Here is an 11,623-nt window from a genome sequence, read left to right on the forward strand (position 1 = left end):
AGCCTGCCTGAAATCATCCTGAATATAACAAGATAAGCTGGAAAGATACCTCATTATTTCTTCTCAGATGGCCCAGCCATAAACTTGCACCCTCTTGCATTATGCAGTTAGCATCATTATTCTGTATTTTAACTTTTGTGAGTAGGCCTGAGCTTACCATGAGTTTCAGAGTCATCAGTCACCAAGGCCTCAAATATAAACTGCACTCTCTGGTACCTGACCACAAGATATGTACTTTCATCATGAACGTGATTTCCAGCAGATCATTAAAACTACCAGCCAAGGAATAAAAACAGACTATGGACTCTGAAGAGTAGCGCCCCCCCAAGTCTTCAGTGCCAGCACTATTTTCCAATGCATATACCTCAGACTTCATACATACAACATCTAAGTGATACATGTACAATGATGATGTTGCCATAGTATCCCAAGGAATAGATATGACAGAACTGGAAGAGATACTGAGTACTGCCATGGAACTCATTGCTGACTATCTCAACAAGTGGCACTTGAAGTTGAGTTTCAGTAAATTGATATCATCACTCTTCCACCTGGACAACTGTCAAACCAAAAGCACACTTAATATCAGAGTTGGCAACCAAATCCTTTCCTATGAGCATACCCCAAACTACCTAGGAGTCACATCTATAAACATCTATAAACATCACATTTAAAAGGTCAACAGGAAAGTCTCTGCATGGCTAGCTGCCTTAAGTTAAGTATGACATGGGATGCTAACTTCAAAGTGCTCAAAACCACTGTGCTTGCAATGTTTTATGCCCCAGGAAAATATTGTGCTCCTGTATGGTCCAGAAGTTGTCACAGTAAAAAGCTCAAGAACACAGGGACTCATAACAGGAGGTATAACTTAGACACACACGTACTCCCTGTACTCTCAGCCATTATACCAAGTGATATAAGATAGTGAATCCCAACCTTTTTTATACTGTGGACCAGCAAACTCATTAAATGAATTTTGGCAGACCAGGTATAGAAGCAATCTAATTTACATATTTACATTCAATTTTTACGTGGCGAGGATTGTGTTGGCACCAGGGGACCCTGTAGGGGAGGAGGCTACACAGGCAGTGGCCTAGGGGACTCAGCAGGGGCTGCCCAGGACGAAGGGGCTCCACTGCCTTCCCTAGGAACAAGCAGCGGAGCCGCCTCCCCGCTCTCCTCCTCAGACATTTCCCTGCCCACATCCACCCACTCCCAGCCATGGGCAGGGCTGGAGGGGTCCTGCCCGGCCTGGCACGGGCCCCAGTACCTGCTGTGTGGGTAGCACCTTGCTGGGTGCAGCCATGGTGGCAGGAGCGGGACAGGGTGCACAGAACCAGCTGCCTCCCCTGTGGGGCTGCCCCGCTGTCCAGCTTCAACCTGGGTGGACAGATGACCCAGCAGCCAATCCTGTGCATCCTGGTACCGGGCTGTGGCCTGGTGGTTGGGAACCTCTGCTATAAGAAGACAGACCCTAATATCATTACTGGCAATAGAAACAAGAGATGATGAAAATCACCTGCTCCATCAACTGCTATCTAAAGACCCAAACAGATGGAGGTTTAAGTGGCTTAAAAATCAAGAACTGTTTATATACGAAGCCCACAAGCTCCTGGAGTATAAAAATGCCCAGAGTGTTTTATACCAATACCAAATGAGTCCTCCATTGGGCACAACCTTGACAGAGAAGTGAAGGTCAAGCTGAACAGACTGAAGACAGACACTTCAAAACAAACTTCACAAGATGAACGTCTTGGACAGCCCCCTATATGAATGCAGTGCCCAGCAAACAGCACAGCACTTAATTAAAAGCTGCAATATTGACAAAGGTCCAGATGGGGCAAATAGTATCCACACATTGAGTAATAATACCAGACAGTGGCTCATAGATTTGGAAGTTGATAACTGACGTCATATGAAAGAGAGAAAGGCACAAAAATAGGAGTGAAAGCTAAGAGCTGGCATGTTCCTATGGGAGTCTTGAGCCTCGCTGGGGGTGTCTCCAGTCTGAAGAGGTTGAGAACCGCTCAACTCACCGAATCAGCGAAGCATAGTGTATGCTTTCCTAAGGAGCAGGCTTATTTTATCGCATGCCCAAAGTAAGCCAGTTGCTCATCAAAATTATACCATGTATTTCTGATTTAGTTGAGTCTAGAACAGGTGGGAAAAATACAGCCTGAGGGCCAGATTGGGCCTCTGACTGGCTGGATCTGGCCTGCTGCTGCCCCTGTAATGCTCTACATGGAGCCAAGCCCCACTTGTATCTGCTAGGGCAGCCTGCAACGTGATTCCGCCAGCACCCATTGCCCTGGACCCTGGCTAGTGTGCAGCTTCTGGTGGGGCTATTCCCAGCATGGCTGGAGCTGGCTGGATGCTGCTCTGCTCCTCTCACCTCCAGTGGGAGCCACCGGGCTAAAGCTTCCCTCTGCCCACCTGGAGCAGTGCAGCAGGGGCAGGAGTGGGGGGAGGAGCTGCTGCTGGAGGCAAGGGGAGCAGAGGAACAGCCCCACCAGAAGCTGCATGCACTAGCCCGGGCTCCCCTTGCCTCTGGCTGTGCAGGCTGCCCCTGCCCCTGCCATGCTGCTCCGGGTGGGCAGAGCAGAAGCTTCAGCCAGGCGGCTCCAGCCCAGCATGTGGAGAGCTCCCAGCCACCTTCCACCCACTCCACCTGCATGCAGGTCCCTGCTCATCGCACCTAGCAGGCAGAGCAGGTGGAAGGTAACTGGGAGCTGGAGTCAGAGCTCCACATGCTGGGCAGGAGCCCTCTGGCTAAAGTCCCTCCCCTCACCTGCCCAGAGTGGCACAGAAGGGGCAGGGGCAGGGGCACGAGCTGCAGCTGGAGGTGAGGGGAGCAGAACAGCCTCACCAGCTTGGGCTCCAGCCAGTCACGCAGCCTCCAGTGGAGGTGTTCCCGGTGCAGCTGCAGCTGACTGGGTGCTGCTGTGCTCCCCTTGCTTCCCGGTGACAATGCAAGCCCAGCCAGCTGCAGCCACACTAGGAACAACCTCACCAGAAGCTGTGCACTGGCTGGGGCTGGCAGATGTGGGCACCAGCATGGCATAGCCTGCCCTGGCCAGGGCTTGGCCCCATGCAGAGCACCACGGGGACAGCCACCGACCTGGCAAGCTCTGCTGCACATGCCCCTGCCTCCCCTTCCCCCTGGCTCACTCCTAGGCAGCACCCCACACACATGTGTACAGGCCTCCTCCACAAACACTCCCTGCCACCGCCTTCCTCCCACAGGACAGGGTGTGCAGGGAGTGGATCACACCTGTACCGCTCCTGAACACCTCTCCACCCACCCAAAGCCCCATAGGGAGTGATAATGGTGAGTTGGTGAGTTGCTGGGAGGGGAGAGGAGGGGTGCTGATCCAGCCAGTGACAGCTCATCAAAACTCCATGTGTGACCCTCAGGCCCAAATAATTGCCCACCCCTGGTCTAGAAGGTGCAAATGTACCTGACTTCAGGCAGCTTGGCCAGCTCCCTGTTGCCCTCCCAGTTCTGCAGCTCTTCCTACCTTAGATTGCTCCAGCATCTAAGGAGCAGTAGCCAGCTGAAAAGTTCCATTCTCAATAATGCATACAAGGATATACATAAAAGGCCATGGTCCTTGCCTGCAGCAAAACCAGCTGCAGATCAGAGACCTGGGGATGATCCCTGCAGGCAGATTTTCTCTGTCAGGCCTGAGCCAGCTGTTTGCTCTCTGCCTCCTCTAGTCACTGCAAGGAAAATAAACTAGTGACCTTCACTGTCGATTTTCCAGGCCCTAGCACCAGGTGCAGTGTGGAAGGTGCAAAGTTTGTAGCAAGCACTGCAGCAGATGATCCCATCCACACCTGGGAGGGTGGGGGGAGAGGGGAAGATATTGTTCTGGTGAGGTGGGTGGTTTTTTTGTTTTGTTTTTCCTTTTTTTTATAACTGCAATTCCATCCATCCCCTCTAGCTTTTCATAGTTTAGTCTCATTTCTCTAGTGAAAAGTATTACCCACCAGAGTCTTCTAATTAGTTCTGTGTCTGGAATTAATGCAAACAAAAACTAATTGGTGCAACGCCATATATTTCTATAGGAACTTATCAACTACACATCAATTATTAATTACCCAGTGGTTGGAATGAAATCCAGATCTTGGATAGAAACGAAAAATACATTTTGATAGCTGAAAGCTATGCTAGTTTGACAGTGCTTTTGAGGAGAAGGTTGGCTTCTAGGGTATAAAATTCAAAAGCCCCCATGCTGTACTATATTAATTGGAACAGACCCTAGGGTGAAATCCTGGCTCTATCAAGGTCAGCTGGCATTTTGCCATCACCTCTGATGAGGCCAGGATTCCATGTACAGTGTGCAAAGTTAACCATGTACATAAGTCTCTGCAGGATCAACACCTTAAATCACAATGGCTGATACAGGATTTAGCCACTCAGGCATCATAGACGATAATCAGAGTTACCCATCTAAATTCCATCATTCTCTGTAGGTAAAAGTGTTACCCAAATGAACATATCTGAAATATGGAATGGTTTACTGATATTATATGTATTTTAAGTGTGTTATTTTTTTTGGATATATTTATATTAATTAAAATCAAACACAACACCAAACTCAATTAAATACAGTGTATTTTTCTGAATGACTGGGTAATTTACAATACAGCTGGGTGATGAAGCTCCTAGAATGTACCTAACATCATTCTCTTTCTTTCTCAAATGGACTTTTTAATACACACCCCATCAATCCTGATATCTGATTAAACCATCACTTTTACTTTGTTCTTGTTTCATTAAAAATACTTTGGGAAAGCTCCTGTGTAGATGTTTACTAACCTTAAATTTTAGAAATATAAACAAAAGGGGATCTATGAAAATAAAGAAAATGCTTTTACACCTCCTAACTGACCTTAACAATGTTGTAGTTAATTTTTTTCTTAACTCATATCTCAAATTAATAATTCTATAAAATAAACTCTTCCTCAGAAACTAGATTGAAATTTCCCAATTTTTTTGTAACTACAAAAGCCTCTCAAAATCTTCCTTTGATTTGGGAGCATTTTGTCACTGCCCAGGCAGAAAACTGAGACTTTACCTGTCACTCAGCACACTATGATGCTTCCTTCGTACAGATGAATCCCCTCTGCCCTGCAAATGTATCCGTCTTCTCCACAAGGTCACTTTTGTCTTCCCAGCCCTGTATGTCTCTTTCCCTCAATGCTCCCTCCTTCTCACCCTCTCCACTCCTTCCTCCCTCTCCTTCCTGCCTTCTTTCCCTGGTATGGAAAGGGCCTCTCCCCTCATATCAGTACATTATTGTTATTAAAGAAGGTCTTGATATGCCTGCCTTATCAGTTTCTGAGCCCCTCGCTGTCTTGACTTGCATTAATCCTCACATCACTCCTGTGGGGAAGGACACTGCGGTACAGCGGGTCAACCAGAAAGTCTGGAAATGAACAGACTTTCTCCAATCCCCAAATGAATGCCTTAATCCTCTTACATGCCCCGTGACGAGGTGAGGCCAACAGGTCCTCGTTTTCTTCCCCACTTCAACTAGGCTAGGGTGGGCAAGTTGAGGCCCACCAACCCATTCTATCCGGGCCATGGAGCCTTAAACAATTTAGAAAATTAATTTATATCTTCCTGTGCCCACCTGTCAAAAATGGCAGGTGGCCAGCAGCAGTAGGACCCAGCGGAAGCCTGTGGCTGAGCAACAAAGCTAGCCCAGCTCCACCCAGCCCCCCACCCCCTTCACACCCTCAGCCCCTAACCAGAAGCCTCTGCAGCTTCTGGTCCTGTGCCCCTGAAGCTGTTCCCCCTCCCTCCGTCTGAGTGGAAAATAAGGTAAGATTGGACGGAAGTGGTGGTTGCAGGGAGCGGTGGGGGCTGCATGGAGCAGCGCGGTAGCAGGGGGGGCTATGGGAGCAGCGCAGGAAGTAGCAGCTGCAGGGAGTAGTGGGACCCACATGGTGTGCAGCAGGCAGCGGAGCCATGGTGATCCCTGGCGGGCAGCAGGGCCACAGAAGGCCCAGCAGGCAGCACAGTGGGCCCTGACGGGTGGCAGAGCTGTGGCCGGGCCCCAGTGGGTGGCTAGGCTGCGGTGGGCCCAGAGAGGCAGCAGAGCCACGGCAGGCAGCAGAGCTGTTGCGGGCCACGGCAGTTGGTGGGGTTGCAGCGGATGGCAGAGCCATAGCCAGGCCCCAGTGAGCAGTGAGAGCCAGTGGGTGGTAGAGCTACAGCGGGGCCAAGTAAGCGGTGGAGCCCCAGTGGGCAGTGGGGCCACGGCAGGCCCCTGCAGTTACCAGAGGTGCAGCCGGGCCCCTGTGGGCAGTGGAGAGGTGGTGGGCTCCAGGAGGCAGCAGGAGGTGGGCCCTGGTGGGTGGCAGAGCCGTGGCTGGGCCGAGGCAGGACCCAGCGGGCAGCAGAGCCCCAGTGGGTGGTGGCACAGGTGCAGTGGGCAGCATAGCCATGGGGGCAAATAGTGGAGCCGTGGTGAATAGTGGGGTTGTGGCAGGCGGCAGAGTCACAGCAGGGCTGCAGCAGACAGTGGGCCCCAGCAGGAAGCGGGAGGCTGCAGGGAGCAGTGGGCAAGCCTGCAGGAGGAAATGCAGGGAAAGGTGGTGGTGGGCAGAAACACAGACCCTGTGTAAGTGCCCTGGGACTGGCAGAGACCCAGCATGGGGTTGTAGAAGCACAGAGCCTGGGCATGGGGTTTACCTGGCTGCATCATGTGAGGCTCACATCCAGTAAGTTAGAGCTGCATGCTATGGAGCTGGCAGCCTGGCCCCAACTCTCTCTCAGCACACACCCAGCCACCATATCCACACCCCACCCTGCACGTGCGCGCGCACGCACACACACACACACTCTCTCACTCTTCCCAGCCACACTACTACTTATACCCCCTTGCTGCCCACACAAAACACACAGTGTGTAGGACTGTACTTTAAGCTATTATGCAGCTGTTGCCGGCACAAGGTGCCCGAGGGAGGCAACAATTGGGTTCATTGCCTGGTGTGCGTCATACCAATAAACACACTGTGGGGAGAAGTAGACAGAATTTATTTGAGCTCAAGTAAAAGGCACAGGGATACTGTATGGTCTCAAATCCTGTGCCCCTAGCCCTGCAACAGTGTATTTTTATACCTTGGCCTCTACCCCCCACCACCCCTTCCACCATTCCCCTTCCCTCCTTCCTTCTCTCTCTGAGCGGTGTCCTTGCATTCCACAGATAACAGTTTTAGGGAGTTGCAGCCTGCCTGCTACTCATCCTGTTTTTCCAGTATTACAGGAGGTTACAAAAAGTTCAGGAAAGGGTTACAAAGGTTCAGGAAAAGTGTGTGTGTGGGGGGGGGGCCTGGCTCGCCCAGAGCAGAGGGGCTTCTTCGACACTCGTGGTCTTCCATCCCTCTGAGTTAGCTAGGGTTATGCCTAGTGACACCAACACAGCCATCTCTAGATACACTTTTCGTAAACACAGAAATCAGTAGATTTTAAAATAAAATTAAAATAGGTTATAGTAGATGTTTTGTGTGTGTGTGTGTGTGTGTGTGTGTATGTATTTATGTGTGTGCGGGGGGTATACATATATATAACTTTTTCATGGTTTCCAGATTGCAACACCCTTCCTCCCATAAGGAGTACTTCCAGGGCAAGGAGAGGGACTTCCACTGGCAAAGGTCAGGGGCTAGGAGGTTGGACTTCCAGTCCCAATATGGTGACCAGGGGCAGGACAACTGTCAAGGGGTGGGGTACCCATGCAGCACTCGAATACTTCCCAAAACTTGGTAAGTGGCCCTCCGCCCAAAATAATTGCCCGCCCCTGGACTAGGCATATGGTGAAGCTTCTCTGAGTGCACTGTCAGAACTGGACTCCTGCTCCTGGCTCCCTGTGTTGGATGAGTTTGGTGTCCCTAGTGCCTGGCTCTCAGAAGCTTAATTAGGGGTGAGTGGGAGAACAGAAAGCCAGCCCCAGACATTGATTTAGAAAGGGTGACTGTAACAGAGAATCCCTACTGTTGTGACTAGGAAGGGGGAGCTGGGGCAGATGGCAGAAAGCCTGATGGCAAGAGGCAGCTGCTGTGAGTCATCTGTGTAAGGTGAGCCACTGGCCAGAGGGCCAGGTGGCTGGGAGCAGAGAACTGGTGACAAGAAGGGGCCTGGGTTTGAGTCATATAAGCCCAGCCTCTTGACATGGAGAAGGTAGTTTGATTCTGATTGCTGCAGGGCAGGGAGCTCTGGATACATCTGGCTGCAGGTTGGAGTGAGGCTGACCCATGTAAAGTACCTGGTGGGCTAGGGGGAAAAAGCCTGTCTATGTGGGAGGGCTAGAGGGAACAGAGACACAAGGAGGAGGTTATATTTGACTTTAAACCATTTGGGTTGGTGTTTGAGTTTGACTGGAGGTTTGAGTAGTGGCCGCAGAGGAGGTCTGGAGGCTATGGGACAGAGTGCCAGGCATGCTGTGTTGGACAAGACCTGTTCTGGGCAGGGATGCAAAAAGAGCCAAGACCTAGGAACCAAGGTTGAAGCAGTCGACCTACGATGAGGGCTCAGCCAGAGGAAAAAGGGACCAAGGCTAGGACAGCTGAAGTCCCAACAACTGCTTTAAGGTCTGAGTTATACCCCTAAGCTCTAGCTGGTGATTGAGATTTGACTCCTCCCCTTTCTTTCTTGCTGTACAGGGGCAATGAGAAGAAATGGTACGGCTGTTCATCATAGCTGTCTTATCTCCGTTGTCTTGCCCAAAGCCCTTTTCATGGGAGGGGGTTGATCACTTGCAACACCTTTGCAGCTCTAGGCTTGAGGAAGGTAGGAGTCTGAATGACAGCTGGCATGGCTTCATAGCAGGCACATCTTGTCTTACCAACCTCATCTGCTTTTACAATCAGGTGACTCACTACCTGGATAAGAGAGAGGAGGTTGACATTATATACCTTGACTTCCAAAAAGCTTTCCATCTGGTTTCCCTCGATGTTCTCGTGAGAAAATTGGAAGAATGTGGGCTTAACTATAAGACAGTTAGGTGGGTAGGAAGCTGGCTGTGGGGCAGGACCCAGAGAGTTTTAATGAATGGATCTGTGTCATCTTGGCAGGAAGTGGCCACTGGTGTCCCCCAGGGTTTGGTGCTTGGCCCAGTGCTATTCAACGTTTTCATCAATGATTTGGATGTGGGGGTTAAGAGCTCACTCACCAAGTTTGTGGATGACAACAAGTTATGGGGGAGCTTGGTCACACTTGAAGATAGGCTGCAGATACAGGTGGACCTAGACAGGCTGGCAAGTTGAGCGGCTCGGAACCAGATGAAGTTCAACATCAACAAATGTAAAGTGCTTCACCTAGAGACAAACAATCCCTTACACACTGTCACGGATGGCCCCGCGAGCGGCCGTGAGCTCGCGAGCGCCCCTTTGCCGTGCCAATTAGGGTGGTCTGACACCCTCTACTCGCCCGCCACGTCTTAGATCTTATTGGTTCAGTATGGGAGGCTGCCTACTCGCACCTAACGGCACCGCAATGGTATCACTACCGCTCCAAAGTGGGGTCCTCTCCCCCAGCCTTATGGGCAAATGCGTGCCTCCAAAACCTCCCCTTTAGCACGCCCCAAGCCTCGCAGCTGTCCCGGGGGACGTTGTCTGGTCCCCTTCCTGTTCTGCGCCCTCTGCGGGGCCTCGCCCTCTCCGGGGCCTGTGTACCGCGCTCCCCGCGCCGCGCCCTCTGCGGGCCTCGCCCTCTCCGGGGCCTGTGTACCGCGCTCCCCGCGCCGCGCCCTCTGCGGGCCTCGCCCTCTCCGGGGCCTGTGTACCGCGCTCCCCGCGCCGCGCCCTCTGCGGGCCTCGCCCTCTCCGGGGCCTGTGTACCGCGCTCCCCGCGCCGCGCCCTCTGCGGGCCTCGCCCTCTCCGGGGCCTGTGTACCGCGCTCCCCGCGCCGCGCCCTCTGCGGGCCTCGCCCTCTCTGGGGCCTCTGTACCGCGCTCCCCGCGCCGCGCCCTCTGCGGGCCTCGCCCTCTCTGGGGCCTGTACCGCGCTCTCCGCGGGCCTCGCCCTCTCTGGGGCCTCTGTACCGCGCTCTCCGCGCCGCGCCCTCTGCGGGCCTCGCCCTCTCTGGGGCCTGTGTACCGCGCTCCCCGCGCCGCGCCCTCTGCGGGCCTCGCCCTCTCTGGGGCCTGTACCGCGCTCTCCGCGCTTGGGGCTCAGGTGGCCGTAGCCGTGCCTGGCCCCCTTGACCCTTTCCTTGGGTCCTTTCTCGTCACCCTTCCGGGCCGGGGTCCAACCCCGTGCTCTGTGCCACTCCGGCACCACCGTTGTGCCCCCCTGGCACCGTGCCCCTACTGGGCACCCGGAGCCCCCAAACTGCTGGGGAGCCCCGCTGAGGCCTCCTCGCTCCCCTGCAGCCTCACCCGGTCCTCCGGTGTAAACCGTAACTCAAAGTCAAGCCCTCTGGCTCCAACCTAAACCGAGGCTCCACACGCCTATCCGTAACTCCAAGCCCTACCGGGCTCTCAGTCCTACCTGCAGTCAGGGTGATCTTGTTCCCTACATCATCGCAGCCGGTTAGTGGGGTAAGGCTGCCCCACTTGCCTCAGGCTGCTCAGCTCAGCCGCAGAGCTCCTGCTCCTGCAGCAGCCAGAAGGGAACTGCTCCCTAGGCTTTGGCCTAGCTGTTTATAAGGGCCTGGCCCTGCCCCTCTCTGGGCCACATGACCTGCCTGGTTGCCCTAGCAACCCCCATCTGTGTTGCTTCAGGCCTCTCCTCTTCCTGGTCTCTCCTTAGGAGCGGGGCACGGGAGTGCCCCGCGACACACACCTACAGGCTTGGCAGTACCAATCTGACCAGAACTGTGAATGAAAGGGCCCTGGAGGTAATAATAGACCACATGAGCTGGCAGTGAGATGCTATAGCCACCAGGACTAACAATACCCTGGCATGCATCAATCGATGCATCTTCAGCAAAACAAAAGAAGTGATTCTCCCACTCTACTCAGAATTGGTGAGACCATAGCTGGAGTACTGCGTGCAGTTCTTGGCGACACACTTTAACAAGGACATGGTAAAGCTTGAGAGAGTCCAGAGAAGGGCCACCCATATGATCAGAGACTTGTGCAGCAAGCCATATGAGGAAAGGCTGAGGGATCTGGGACTCTTGAGCCTGAAAAAGAGAAGGCTGAGAGGAGACTTAGTAGCAGCTTACAGCTACATCAGGGGCTTGGTGAACAACTGTTCATCAGGGCACCCTTGGGGAAAACGAGGAGGAATGGTCACAGACTCCGGGAAGACCGTTTAAGGCTCAACATTAGGAAAACCTTCTTCACCGTTAGGGTGTCCAGACGTGGAATAAACTCCTTCCAGAGGTGGTGCAATCGCCTACCCTGGAGATCTTCAAGAGAAGACTAGACGGGCACCTTGCTGGGGTCACCTGACCCCAGGTGTCCTACCTGCTTGGTGCAGGGGGCTGGACCCAATGATCTTCCGAGGTCCCTTCCAGCCCCTTATAATCTATCAATCTATGAATCTATGGGACTCTCAGCTGATGGACTGGGAGCCAGTGACCTCTATTACAGCACCAGCTTTGGAGAACAAGTGCAGCAAGAGCCCTTTGCTCCAGAGAGAGGGATTTAGTATGCAGCCTTTTCAAGA

At 52.9% G+C, this 11,623-nt stretch overlaps 1 long non-coding RNA gene across 1 annotated transcript; it reads right to left on the reverse strand.

The window, feature by feature from the left end:
- Positions 1-7,768: 7,768 nt before the first annotated feature.
- LOC149866336 (uncharacterized) lies at positions 7,769-10,634 on the reverse strand. The gene is made up of 3 exons (XR_016441853.1): positions 10,499-10,634; positions 9,176-9,324; positions 7,769-8,885 (listed from the first exon to the last, which is right to left on the reverse strand). It is a non-coding gene; the product is annotated as an uncharacterized LOC149866336 (long non-coding RNA).
- Between the last annotated feature and the right edge of the window lie 989 nt (positions 10,635-11,623).

The sequence above is a fragment of the Crocodylus siamensis genome, chromosome 4 (genome assembly GCF_052110815.1).
Source record: "Crocodylus siamensis isolate JL-2025a chromosome 4, ASM5211081v1, whole genome shotgun sequence".
Taxonomy (NCBI): domain Eukaryota; kingdom Metazoa; phylum Chordata; order Crocodylia; family Crocodylidae; genus Crocodylus; species Crocodylus siamensis.